Source organism: Callospermophilus lateralis, chromosome 17, assembly GCF_048772815.1.
Source record: "Callospermophilus lateralis isolate mCalLat2 chromosome 17, mCalLat2.hap1, whole genome shotgun sequence".
Taxonomy (NCBI): Eukaryota; Metazoa; Chordata; class Mammalia; order Rodentia; family Sciuridae; genus Callospermophilus; species Callospermophilus lateralis.
The window spans coordinates 59,192,358-59,207,118 of record NC_135321.1 but is presented as its reverse complement, the minus strand read 5'-3'; positions in this window follow the sequence as shown (position 1 = coordinate 59,207,118).

Here is a 14,761-nt window from a genome sequence, read left to right as displayed (position 1 = left end):
ACAAGTACATGAAAAAATGCTCACCATCTCTAGCAGTCAGAGAAATGCAAATCAAAACCACCCTAAGATACCATCTCACTCCAGTAAGATTGGCAGCCATTAGGAAGTCAAACAACAACAAGTGCTGGCGAGGATGTGGGGAAAAGGGTACTCTTGTACGTTGCTGGTGGGACTGCAAATTGGTGTGGCCAATTTGGAAAGCAGTATGGAGATTCCTGGGAAAGCTGGGAATGGAACCACCATTTGACCCAGCTATTGCCCTTCTCGGACTATTCCCTGAAGACCTTAAAAGAGTGTACTACAGGGATACTGCCACATCAATGTTCATAGCAGCACAATTCACAATAGCTGGACTGTGGAACCATCCCAGAGGCCCTTCAATAGATGAATGGATAAAAAAACAATGTGGCATTTATACACAATGGAGTATTAAGCAGCACTAAAAAATGACAAAATCATGGAATTTGCAGGGAAATGGATGGCATTAGAGCAGATTATGCTAAGTGAAGCTAGCCAATCCCTAAAAAACAAATGCCAAATGTCTTCTTTGATATAATGAGACCAACTGAGAACAGAGCAGGGAGGAAGAGCAGGAGGAAAGATTAACATTAAACAGAGACATGAGGTGGGAGGGAAAGGGAGAGAAAAGGGAAACTGCATGGAAATGGAAGGAGACCCTCATTGTTATACAAAATTACATATAAGAGGTTGTGAGGGGAATGGGAAAAAAAACAAGGAGAGAAATGAATTACAGTAGATGGGGTAGAGAGAGAATATGGGAGGGGAGGGGAGGGGGGATAGTAGAGGATAGGAAAGGTAGCAGAATACAACAGTTACTAATATGGCATTATGTAAAAATGTGGATGTGTAACTGATGTGATTCTGCAATCTGTATTTGGGGTAAAAATGGGAGTTCATAACCCACTTGAATCTAATGTATGAAATATGACATGTCAAGAGCTTTGTAATGTTTTGAACAACCAATTAACAAAAGGAAAAAAAAAAGAATAAAAAATTACTTTTATTTGTGACTTGAGAATTGAAAAACAACTCATTCTATGTAGAAGAGTGTTCCAATGAGCTGAACTGAGAAGTTTGGCCTCATAGGCAGAAAAGGGCTTAAGAAATCAGAAAAGGAAGCAAAAAGGGATTGGTCCTTTCTAAGTTTCTTTCTTAGCATGGAGTAAAACAGAAGAATTTCCCATTCCAGCTAAAACTGGCTTTGTCTGAGGGTTTGGCTCTTACCCCTCACTCTTCTGTGTCCTTGAAAGGTGAGGTAACATCTTGGTGGTGTGGCACTTTAACACAGTTACTCCATTTTTGTTCAGTTGGGGCCCATTGCAGGGGCTCAGTGCAAACTCATGGGCTCCTATATATGGTTTAACTCTTTTCTCATGGTTCATGCTGAACCATGACAAATAATGGACTTTCTTTTACATGGTCCTAGGGATTGTATGCAGGGCTTCTGCATGCTAGGCAACTGCTTTACCACTGAGCCACATCCCCAGACCTTTTTATTTTCTGAGACAGGGTCTCACTAAGTTCCCAGTGGACTTGTGATCCTCTGGCCTCTCAGCCTCACAAGTAGCTGAGATTATAGGAATGTGCAACCACCTTGACTGGCTTCAATTTTAGCAGTGGATGGTTGGTGTGCCAGGTGTTAGTAAGAATCCACTCACCAACATACATTTCTTACACAGCACCGCATAAAGCAGGAACAATGTCCCCTGCATGAATAGGATACCAAGCTGGTGCTAAACTACTTTGAAAAAAATATCAATATTTTTGGTTCACTTTTACACTCACCTTCTGGTGCTTTCCTGTCCACAGTGCTCACAGGCTGAAGTATGTGTTCTCTGCTGGAGCACACGTGCCTGGAGGGGTCATAGGCTCAGGCTCTGGAGGTACCATGTGTAAAATCCGTGGTCTCAGGAGGTAAAAAACACTTTTGTCCTTTCCCTTTTCCTCTCTCTCTCTCTCTCTCTCTCTCTCTCTCTCTCTCTCTCTCTCCTTTCAGGTAAATGTTCTTCACATTGTAATTATTATTCAATAAGGGGAAACTTCTAGTGACTTAAAATCATTTTCCGTATAAATGCTGTTTCTTTCCTATGCAATACCATCAACCATATTTATTTTGTGAGGGAAAGTAATCTGGTAAGTGCTCAGTTTATTATGTAGTTCCTATAAATATGCATATTCATTACCCATGAGGTAGTCTCTTAATAAATTTCATTAACTTGATTATCCCTTGGGGAAAGTTTTTCTTGTTAAATAACCTCACATATACAAAAACCCAATCTCTTCCTGATATGTACAAGAAAACCAGAGTGCATATTAGAAAAGCTGTTTTTAATCTGCTGTGGCTAATTCAGTTATTGAGAATAGTACTTTTGGGCTTAATTGCGTGAAATGCTCAATTCCTAATGCAAACACCCCAACAGGACCCTTTTCAAGATGCTCCACTGTGACATTAGATTATTTTGGGTGACAGATGCCAATATTTGCCTACTGGGAGCCTGGGGTTGCTCTGTGCACAGGGACCTGGCAGAGAACAGACACACAAGGAAGTGTGTCCCACTGTGCCAAGATGCTCATTTTCCTGGGGATAATACAACCCACCACAGTGATAGGAATTCATTGGCCCAAGTGGGTAGTTAAAACGTTTCTGGGAGGTGAAGCCTGTGGGAGGCCATCATGTCATGTGACCAGTGTTTTCCCCTCCTGATTGGTTGAGGCACTTTTGGCCATCCCCCTGATGATCTGACTACTCTTAAGTTGCTGAAGATGGTAGCCCCGGTCTTGAGGGTAGAAATAATGCAACCAAATGTGTCTTCATGCATAGGTGTGCCTTCCTGCAGCCCCATGGGTTGAGCTACACTCACCTGTACCTTTGTGATGTTAACCCCTTGCCTAGTTTGGGATAGAATGTTCCATGGGAACCCCCTTTGTGTGTCCCCTTCTCTTACTCTGCCTTTGGGTGTGGCCTTCCTAGATGTCAGTCAACCTGCTGACAACAAACATCATGAACCTAGACTCAGCCCCTTGAAACCTGACCCCTTGACTCATTTGAATGGCCTCTCCTCAAAAAAAGGGGTCAGCGCTCTCTCTTTCTGCAGACCCTTAAGGTCAGAGGAGCCATCAGAGCACCCCCCCCAAAAAAAGGTATTTCTGTCTCTTGTGTGGTTATTTTGTGCAGCCCAGTTCCCCTGGAGTGACCTATGAGTGTTTAAGTCACAAGCAATGTGGCAGAAACCAGTCCTTTTAGTCACCAAATGTCCCTCAAAAAACCATGGAGATTAAGAATCATCACCTCCTTTAGCTGGTAAAAAAAATAGTAACAGGCTCACTTGTGCAAGAGAAGAACACAACGTAAGTTATAGGCTCTAACTGTTACAGATATACAACCTTGAAAACAGAAATTCTAGTTGGTGAGGTTAGAAGCACAACTTCATAGAAAGTGGGAGGGAAAAAATGGCAGTGAGTGGTTGGGCTGAGCTTGGGGGACAGGGAGCCAGTCTTTCCCCCATGATCAACTGTGCTGGGACCTTAGCATCCTCTAAATAGAGCTGAGAGCCCTTACCAAGTGCAGCTGGACTGGATACCCATTGTCACACTTCCTCTGGCCATGGGTCTCCAGGTAGAAGTGAGGAACTAAGAAATGCCCCAAGAAAATAAATTCAAATTAGTCTGTCCAATGAGATCCTTGCCTCTCTCCTTCCCTGAAAGTAATTTGAATTCTCAGCCAGAAAAATCTTAAGAGAAAATCTGGGTCACCAACTTAAAAGAGAGGGAAATGTCATGATTTGGACCTTGAATTTCTCCAAAATGTTCATATATTAAAGACGTGGTACCCAATGCAGCAATGTTCAGAGGTAGGACTTTGGGGAAGTGACTCATGAGGACTCTAATTTTACCAGTGAATTTATCCATTTAATGAATTAATAATTTCAGAGGTATATTGAGAGGGTGGAAACTACAGAAAGTGGGGCATGGCTGGAGGAAGTATGTCACTGGAGGCTTGGCCGTTGGGGGACTATATCTTGTCCCTGAACTCTTCTTCTCTCTCTTTCTGCTTCCCATTTACCAAGCCCAAAGCAGCTTCCCTCTACTATGTCCTTCCTCCATAATGTGCTGCCTCACCTCAGAGCCAAAGTAATGGAGCTGGCTGATGATGGAAACCTCTGAAACTGTGAGCCAAAATAAAGACTTCCTCCTTTAAGTTGTTTATGCTGGGTATTTTGGTGATGATGATAAAAAAAAAAAAACCGACTGACCCAGGATGAATATAAATCATTGGAGAAAAGTGACTGCATGCAGAAGGCCTCAGACAGAGAATCACCACAGATGACATCAGCCCCACATGCCAAGGTGGTCTCAGGAATGGTGTGGTACTTTGGAGAGGGGCTCCTCCCTCTTATATTCACTGAAGGTTCTTAGCAGAGAGTAGACACTCCACAAAGAACTGAGCAATGGAGGATGGGCTGGTGACTTGTAGGCTGTGGCTTTGTGGGATGAGGTGTTTAAATGTAGGGCCAGAAGGAAAAACTGGTGAGGATGGAGTGAGGATGCTACTCATGATCCACACTTGCAGGTCCTACTGGTGTCTAAAGACCCCCTCAGTCAGGGTCAGGACAGAAGGTAGCAAGGATCCAGACCTTGATTCCCACCTACCCTTCCTAAGAGGTCCCTTAACGATGTGTCCTAGAAAAATGGAGGAAGAAATAAAGAGACAGAACATAGAGTCTGGGGAAGGACCAATACAAGAAAGCCCCCTAAAATTCATGCATGCTTCCTTCTCCCTCCTCCATATTTGCATTCAGCCTGCAGGATGGCCAGAGGTTGACACACACTCCACACACATCACACACATATGACAGAATAATACTTGTCAGCCTTGAAAAGGGAAATCCTGCCATTTCTGACAACATGGATGAAGCTGGAAAACACACTAGGTGAAATAAGCCAGGCACAGAAGATAAACACTGCATGGTTTCAGGTACATATGTAGCATCTAAAAATGTGGAACTCATCAGCAGAGAGCAAAAGGTACTAGGTTGGCAGGAATAGGGCAGTAGACAAGAAAGTTGATCAAAAGCGCAAACTTTCAGTTATCTAATGAATAAGTGCTGGAGACCCAGTGTACCTCACGGTGAAGGTACTTACTACTGCTGTACACTTGTAAATGGCTGAGGACATAAGTCTTAAATGTTCCCACACACACGTGTGAGATGGCAGATGTGTTCATTAGCTTTACTATAGTAGTCATTTCATTGTGTGGGTTTATGAAATATCACATTGTATGCTGCTATCATTTGATTATGGCTTGGTCTTCCCCTGACCACAGAAACTCATGCCAGAGTTTAATTCTCATGGTGAAGTACCATGTGTTTAGAAATGAACCCTTGTGGTTAGGATTAGATAAGGTTATCAGGGTGGAGCTCCCATGACTGAATCCTGGTGTCTTTATAAGAGAGAGAGATACCAAAGGGGACACACATACACACAAACACAGGTGTGTGCACACATGTACACAAACACACAATCCCTGTGCTTAGCACTAGATACCCTGCATCACAGGGAGTCTGCCAGAAAGAAGGCCATCACTATATGTTGGCCCTTGAACCACTAGAACTGTGAGTTAAATATCTTTTCTTCAAAACTTCCTTTGTCTGTGGTTTTCTGTTGGAAGCAACAGAAAACAGTCTTAAGACATATATAAATGTTATTTGTCAATTACACCTCAAGAACATTGAGAGAAAAAAAAGGAAAAAGGAGCAACTTTTGTCATTTCCTAACCAGTGAGAAAATCAGACATATAAAGACTTATAGACTCCTGTTTTTTTCACACTGTGACCAAAATACCAGACAAGAATGACTTAATGAGGAAAAGTTTATTTTGGGCTCATGGTTTCAGAGGTTTAATCTATGTTGGTTGATTTCATTGCTCTGAGCTTGAGGTAAGGCAGAACATCATGGTGAAATGGCATGGTGGAGGAAAGCTTCTCAGCTCATGGCAGCCAGGAGGCAGGCAGAGCATGGGAAGCCAGGGAGAAGATAAAATTCAAGGGTATGCACCCCAGTGACCTACTTTCTCCAGGCATAAGCTGCCTACAGTTACCAACCAGTAGGTCAAATTATCAATCCATCAGAATTAATCCACTGATAAGGCTATAGCTCTCCTCATTGCCTAAAAGCCCCACTTCTGAAGTATTGTGCATTAGTGATCATGCTTTCAAAATAAAAGCATTTAGGGAAACATTTCTAGATCCAAACCTCAGCAATACCCACTGTCCCTGCACAATTATTCAACAGCTAATACTGGGTGTGAACTGCTCTGACCTGGCTTGGTTGCCTCTTTTCCCAGAACCACCTTCAACATCGATTGGCACTTTACACCAAAGAAAGAGAACAAATTGAAAGTGACTGTGCCTTGAAAGTCTATATTTTTTCTTTCTTTGGGCAGAGGTAAATTTGGAGTTGTTGATACCTGATTTATTTTTCTTTGTAGTGTGTCTAAGTTTCTGTAACTGAGCAAGAGTTTTGTGTGGTTCTTGGACAAAGGACAGGTAAAAATATGGTCAGTATAATTTTATTTCTGTAAAAAAATAAATATACATGCATACACAGAAGAAGATTGTTAAAATATATGTTTTATCTAAACAGAAACAATTATTATCTCAAGATAGTGAGGTCACAAGTGACTTGAATATTTTATTTTGGTTTACCCAGATTGCCTACCAAATTTTATTTTCCAGATTGCCTACCAAAAAAACATATATTATTTTTGGAACTACAAAGCCAATATTATTTCTAAAATACTCATCACAGAGAATTTGGGAAGTACAAAAGCACTCTTCAAAAACATATTATAGGATAATTATATAAAATATTTCTCAAGTACTTAATTTTGCTTATCTCTTAAGACAGGAGATCGTGGGGAAATATCTGGAATATTGTTACAAAATGTATGTTGTTATTTTCTCTGCAATATAAACAATTATGCAGATTTAAAAATAAATAAAAACCCAATTTTTAAGGGCTGAACAATATTTAAATATTACTCTAAATTCTCTTTATTTTTGGACACTTAGTTCTTTATATCTTTTCATTATTATGAAAATGACATCTTAAAAGTGTATTATTTTCAAAACTTTCTACAGTTCATTATGTTCTATGACAAATTTGAAGAAGGGGGATTCCTAGAACAATTTGTGTATGCTAATTTTAAAGCATTTTGCATGAATTTTATGACTTCATACATAAAAAAATAACAGATTTTTTTAAAAGACACAAATCTGCAGGCACCAATACCATTGAATATTGAATGGATTGCTCGACATACACATGTGTGTTCATAAGAATACAGAATTTCAACTGGACTTCAAGATGGCAGGCCAGAAAGAGGCAGTATTCTGTGTTGCTCCATGACCCAGGTCTCACCTAGTTGGAATACAACATCTCAGAGAGTGTGAGAGGACCCCCTAAACAGTGGGTTTTTGCAGAAATCACCAGCAGGGTGACCCCCTGCACAGATATCAGAGCCTCTGCAGTGGAGTAGGACTCTGGACTCTGGACCCAAAGCCCCCAGTTCCGGTTCACACAAGGCTCTCAAGTGGCTTAGCAGAATCACCTATCAGCACCTCTGTAGAATTCCAGACTGTGCTCTGCTCCCGTGCAGGTCACTTTACTGCTACCTATCCACAGCACAAGGCCATTGCCCAGCTCCCCTCACCTCACCAGACACCAGATACTGAAAGCAGGACTCAATCTTGGAAAACCTTTCTTGCCATATTAGGTGGGCGTGGCTTACAGATCAGATCTCCATCTGAGCAGCATATCATCCTATGCCCAACCCTAAGTTCATTGTCCACAGCCAGAAACTATAAACCTTTGTATGAAACTACTGGTTATATTTTAAATAATAATTGAATCCAACATTTCTTGACATTGAAACTAAACTGTAAATGTCTTGATAACAACAAATTGTTCATAGGTGATGTATTGTTGATATTGGGATCTGTTAACATTGTCCTTTCCCAAAAAGGAGGAATCTTGTAACCCTACAAGAGCAAAACAAATCTATAGGGTAAAAACAATAACACACCAGACTCACAAAACTGGAAATGAAGAAATGCGAGTAATATAAACAGACAAGGGAAGAAAGTACCACAAACAAATTAAGACAACACACCATTAGAATCATTGGCAGCTACAGCAGAAAAAAATTACAGAGAAAGATTTCAGGATATACATGGTTAAAGTGTTTTATGAAGTCAAAGAAGACATAAGAGAATAAAATACAAGCCGTGAAAGATCACTTCAACAATGAGCTACATTAAAAAATCCAAAAAGCAAAAAATCATCGCAACTTGAAAGCTCAAAAGAAAGTATCACCAACAGAGTACACTACTTGGAAGACAGGAAATCAGATGATGAAGATAAAAAAACATAAAACACACAGAAAAATAAATAAATAAATAAATAAACCACAAGCAGAACATTCAAGAAATATAGGATAGCTTAAAAAGACCAAATTTAAGAGTTATTGGGATGGAGGAAGGCATAGAGGTCCAAACCAAAGGAATGAACAATATATTCAATGAAATAATATCAGAAAACTTTCCAAACATGAAGAATGAATTGGAAATCCAAATTCAAGAAATCTACAGGACACTGAATGTACAAAATCACAACAGATCCACACCAAGGCACATTATAATGAAAATTCCCAACACACAGAATAATAGGAGTATTTTAAAAGCCACAAGAGAAAGTAATAAGATTACATATAGGGGGAAAACCAATTAGGATAATGGCAGATTTTTCAACACAGACCCTGAAAGTTAAAAGATCCTGGAACAACATATATCAAGCTCTGAAAGATAATGGGTTCCAACCAAGAGTCTTGTATCCAGCAAAATTAAGATTTAGATTTGAAGATGAAATAAAAACATTTCATGATAAACAAAGGTAAGAGAATTTATAGCTAGAAAACTGGCACTACAAAACATCCTTGGCAAAATATTCCATGAAGAGGAAATGAAAAGCAATAATTAAAATCAGCAGAGAGAGGTAGTACACTAAAGGAAAAACTAATCAAAGTGAAAAACCAAGTCAAGGTAACTAACAAAAATTAACAAATATGGCTGGAAATACAAATCATGTCTCAATAGTAGCCCTAAATATTAATGCTTATACTCACCAATCAAAAGACATAAATTCTATCCCATTTATTGATTCTTGGTTTTAATTATTGTGCTATAGGAGTCTTATTAAGGAAGTTGGGGCCTAATCCCACATGATGAAGATTAGGGCCTACTTTTTCTTCTATTAGACACAAAGTCTCTGGTTTAATTCCTAGGTCCTTGATCCATTTTGAGATAAATTTTGTGTGTTGTGAGAGATAGGGGTTTAATTTAATTTTGTTGCATATAGATTTGCAGTTTTCCCAGTACCATTTGTTGAAGATACTATCGTTTCTTCAGCATATGTTTTTGACACCTTTGTCTAATATAAGATAATTTTAATTTTGTGGGTTTGTGTCTGTGTCCTCTATTTTGTACCATTGGTCTACCAGTCTGTTTTGGTGCCAATACCATGCTGTTTTTCTTACTATTGCTCTGTAGTATACTTTGAGGTCTGGTGTAGCGATGCCACCTGTTTCACTCTTTCTGCTTAGAATTACTTTAGCTATTCTGGGTCTCTTATTTTTACAGATAAATTTCATGATTGCATTTTCTATTTCAATGAGGAATGCAATTGTGAATTTGATCAGAATTGCATTAAATATGTGTAGTGCTTTTGGTAGTATGGTCATTTTGATAATATTAATTCTGCCTATCCAAGAGCAAGGTAGATCTTTTCATCTTCTAAGGTCTTCTTTGATTTCTCTCTTTAGAGTTCTGTAGTTTTCATTGTATAGATCTTTCACCTCTTTCATTATGTTGATTCCCAAGTATCTTATATTTTAGGTCATTGTGATTGGGGTAGTTTTCTCATTTCCTTCTCAGAGGATTTGTCATGATATACAGAAATACCATTGATTTTTTTTATGGGTGTTGATTTTATATCCTGCTACTTTGCTGAATTCATTTACTAGTTCTAGAAGTTTTCTGGTGTAGTTTTGGGGGTCTTCTAGGTATAGAATCATATTTTCAGCAAATAGATCTAATTTAAGTTCTTCTTTTCATATATATATATCTCCCTTTAATTTCTTTCATTTGTATAATTGCTCTGGCCAGTGTTTCAAGAACTATGCTGAATAGAAGTGGTGTAAGAGGGCATCCCTGTCTTGTTCCAGTTTTTAGAGGGAATGCCTCCAATTTTTTCTCCATTTAGAATAATGTTGGCCTGAGGCTTAGCTTAGATAGCCTTTATGATGTTGACATATGTTCCTGTTATCCCTAGTTTTTCTAGTGTTTTGAAGGGGTGCTGTATTTTGTCAAATGCTTTTTGTGCATCTATTGAGATGATTATGTAATTTTTATCTTTAAGTCTGTTGATATGATGAATTACATTTATGGATTTCCATATGTTGAACCAACCTTGCATCCCTGGGATGAATTCCGCTTGATCATGGTACACAATCTTTTTGATACATTTTTGTATTTGATTTTCCAGAATTTTATTGAGAATTTTTGCATCTATATTCCTTAGAAATATTGGTCTGAAGTTTTTTTTTTTCCTTTGATGTGTGTTTGCCTGGTTTTGGGATCAGGGTAATATTGGCCTCACAGAATGAGTTTGAAATTTCTGCCTCTTTTTCTGTTTCCTGAAATAAATGGAAGAGTATTGGTATTAGTTTTCCTTTAAAGGTGTTGTAGAACTCAGCTGTGTTTCCATCCAGTCCTGGGCTTTTCTTGGTTGGTAAGCTTCTGATGGTGTCTTCTATTTCTTCATTTGATTTTGGTTTGTTTAAACTGTGTATATCTTTCTGACTCAATCTGAACAAATTGGATGACTTAATAAATTTGTCAATGCCTTCAATGTTTTCTATTTTATTAAAGTATAGTATTTCAAAATAGTTTCTAATTATCCTCTGTATTTATGTGGTGTCTGTTGTGATATTACCTTTTTCATCACTTATGCTGGTAATTTGAGTTCTCTCTCTCCTTATCTTCATTAGCATGGCTCAGGATCTATAAATTTTATTTACTTTTTCAAAGACCCAACTTTTTGTTTTGTCAATTTTTTCATTTGTTTCTTTTCTTTTGAGTTTATTAATTTCAGCTCTAATTTTAATTATTTATTGCCTTCAACTGCTTTTGCTGCTGATTTGTTATTCTTTACCTAGGGCTTTTAGGTGTAGTGTGAGGTCATTTATTTGTTGACTTTTTCTTCTTTTAAGGAATTAACTCCATGCAATAAATTTTTCTCTTAATACTGCTTTCATAGTGTCCCTAAGGTTTTGATATGTTGTTTCTATGGTACCATTTACTCTAAGAATTTTTTAATCTCCTCCTTGATGTCTTCTCTAACCCATTTTTTATTCAGTAGCATATTTTTTAGTTTCTAAGTGATGGAAAAATTTTTATTTTTATTTTGTCATTGATTTCCAATTTTATTCCATTATGATCTGATAAAATGCATGGTAGTATCTCTACTTTTTTGTATTTCTTAAGAGTTGCTTTGTGGCATAGCATATTGTCTATTTTAGAGAAGAATTCATGTGTTGCTGAGAGGAAAGTGTATCCACTTGATGCAGGTTGAAATATTCTATATATGTCAGTTAAGTCTAAGTTATTGATTGTATTATTGAGTTTTGTAGTTTCTTTATTTAACTTTTGTTTGAAATATGTATCTGGTGGTGAGAGAGGTGTGTTAAAGTCACCCAAGATTATTGTGTTGTGGTCAATTTGACTCTTGAACTTGAGAAGAGTTTGTTTGATGAAGATAGCTGCACCATTGTTTGGGGCATATATATTTATAGTTGTTATGTCTTGTTAGTGTATTGTTCCCTTGAGCAGTATGCAATTTCCATCTTTATCCATTTTGATTAACTTTCACTTGAAGTCTACTTTATTTGATATGAGGATGGAAACTCCTGCTTGCTTTTGCAGTCCATGTGAGTGGTATGGTTTTTCCCAAGCTTTCACCTTCAGTCTGTGTATGTCTTTTCCTATCATATGAGTCTCCTGGAGGCAGCATATTGTTGGGTCTCTTTTTTTAAATCCAATCTGCTAACCAACATCTTTTGATTGGTGAGTTTAAGCATTGATATTTAGGGTTACTATTGAGACATGATTTGTATTTCCAGCCATATTTGTTTATTTTTGTTAGTTACCTTGACTTGGTTTTCCACTTTGATTAGTTTTTCCTTTAGTGTACTACCTCTCTCTGCTGATTTTAATTATTGCTTTTCATTTCCTCTTCATGGAATATTTTTCCAAGGATGTTTTGTAGTGCCGGTTTTCTAGCTATAAATTCTCTTAACTTTGTTTATCATGAAATGTTTTCATTTTATCTTCAAATACATAATTTTTTATGTACAAGTCTCAGCATCCACTGAAGAATGCACAGTGGACAAGTTTGCAATGTAGATTTAAGCAGAAGAATGAGTTGAGGATTAGCATTGAATTTTCTTTGCCAACAGGGATTGTGATAGATAGTGAATGTGAATGTCAGCACACATGAATGGGAAAATATGTATAAAACAGATAAAAATATGTATGTCCTGAGTTACAGAAATGTATCATGTGAGTTAAATGATTATTACTATTTTTAAATTTTAAATGAAAGAATATACAATATTCAGAAGACACAAAATCTACAGGCACCAAAACCATCGAATATTGAATGGATTGCTATCATACACATGTACATTCATAGAAATGTAGGATTTCATTTTAAATTTGGATTTGGTATAAACAGAAGTTTGGGATTAGTATTGAATTATATGTCAATAAGGTTACTATAATGAAATGAAGATGTATGTCAGATAACATGAGTCTTTTTTCCACCATACCTGCGTAAATGTTTGAAAACCTATACGTTAGTCTTTTTTGATAGGTGAAGATATATGGAATTTTTGTCTAGTTGGTGCATGAATATATGCTAGGTTGAATACATAATATTTTTCATGCAAATGTAAAAGAGAAAATTGAAATTGTGGTTTAAATGTGCATGAAATCTGATATTCATGAATATGCATAAATTCAAAGTAGCTCTAAGTATTGTGGTCATATTAAGAGTCGTTATACGTAATGAGTTCATTTGGGTTTTGCTTAGGAAACTAATATGTTTACCAAAAATGGTGTATGATCAGAAGAATGTTCATATGAAAATGAGTAAGAACACATGTATGAATATATGTATTCTGAAACAGGAAATGATTTAAAGTCAATCATAGTATACACAATTTTAAACATGAGGTTGAATGGATATAGCACAGATTGAATGTGAACTAATTGAAGGGCTATGTACCAATGATAAGAAAAGCATAAGTCAACATGCACATCACATCTCCTAGGAATATACATGCATTGATGATAAATTTGGTATACTTACCATGCTAAAGTTAGGGTTACTATTCAATATTGAAAGGGCTTAGTGTGAGAAAATGACTATGCTTAGTAGAAAATATGAATATTCCTGGGAATGAACTTGTGAAACTATGCATAAGAGTCCACATACATACACACTATCAACTCAGGTCAAAGTACAGAGTTATTCACCCTTTCAATATTACATAATTTGTGCACTGTACATAAGTCTATACTAATAGATATGAATATATGCCATTGATAATAGAATATACAACCTTCAATGTACACATGAATATTTATTTCACTTCACTTGCTTTCATGGCAATTCTTGAATGGTGCTGGAAATCATGTTAGGTTGAATTTTTGTTTCAGCCAACTTTGATGCTGACTGTTGTGCTTAGAGAATTTGTACCTTACAACATCAGAGAATGCATAAGAATGTATGTGTGAAACCATGTAAAAATATGCATATATATAAAATTATGTGTTTTGACTCAGGCTTTATTTTAGTTGGTGTCAGGATACTTTACCATTTTTAAATTGATGGATTTACGGATAAGTATTTTAATGAATATGTGACTACTTTTGTAACACCTAACAATCAAAATGGAAAAGGCAAGTCCAAATATATATAAGGCCTAAACTTGTCTAACTGTAATACTTTTCTATTAGGTTTAGTTTTACCAGTAATAGTAGAAAACGTAGGGTTAGGGTAAGAAACTAAATATGTGGATGAAAAATAAAATGAGAAAATACCTAGAATGGGCCTGCAAGCATGTGTTACACAAATACACTTCCAAAAGCATCTACTTTTTAACAATTTTGTAATATACAATATTAATTATAGTCCCAAGATTGATCAGCTTTTTGTCCCTGTGAATAAAATACCTGACAAGAATAATTTAGAGAAAGAAAAGTTTATTTGGAGTTCTGCCATCTCCATCACTGGATGCAGGGTGAGGTACAACATCATGATGGAAGAGCATGGCAGAGGAAACAGCTCAGCTCATGGCAGACAAGAAGCATAGAGAGCCAGGTGTGGTGGTACATTATTGTAATCCCAGGGGCTCCAGAGGTTGAGGCAGGAGAGCAGGAGGATTGCAAGCTCAAAGTCAGCCTCAGTAACTTAGAAGGGCCCTAACCAACTTAGGGAGACCTTGTGTCAAAATAAAACATAAAAGGGCTTAGGATATAACTCAGTGGTTAAGCACCCTGGCTTTAATCCCTGGTACAAAAAAATAAATAAATAAAAAGGGAGAGAGAGAGTAAGAGTGGGA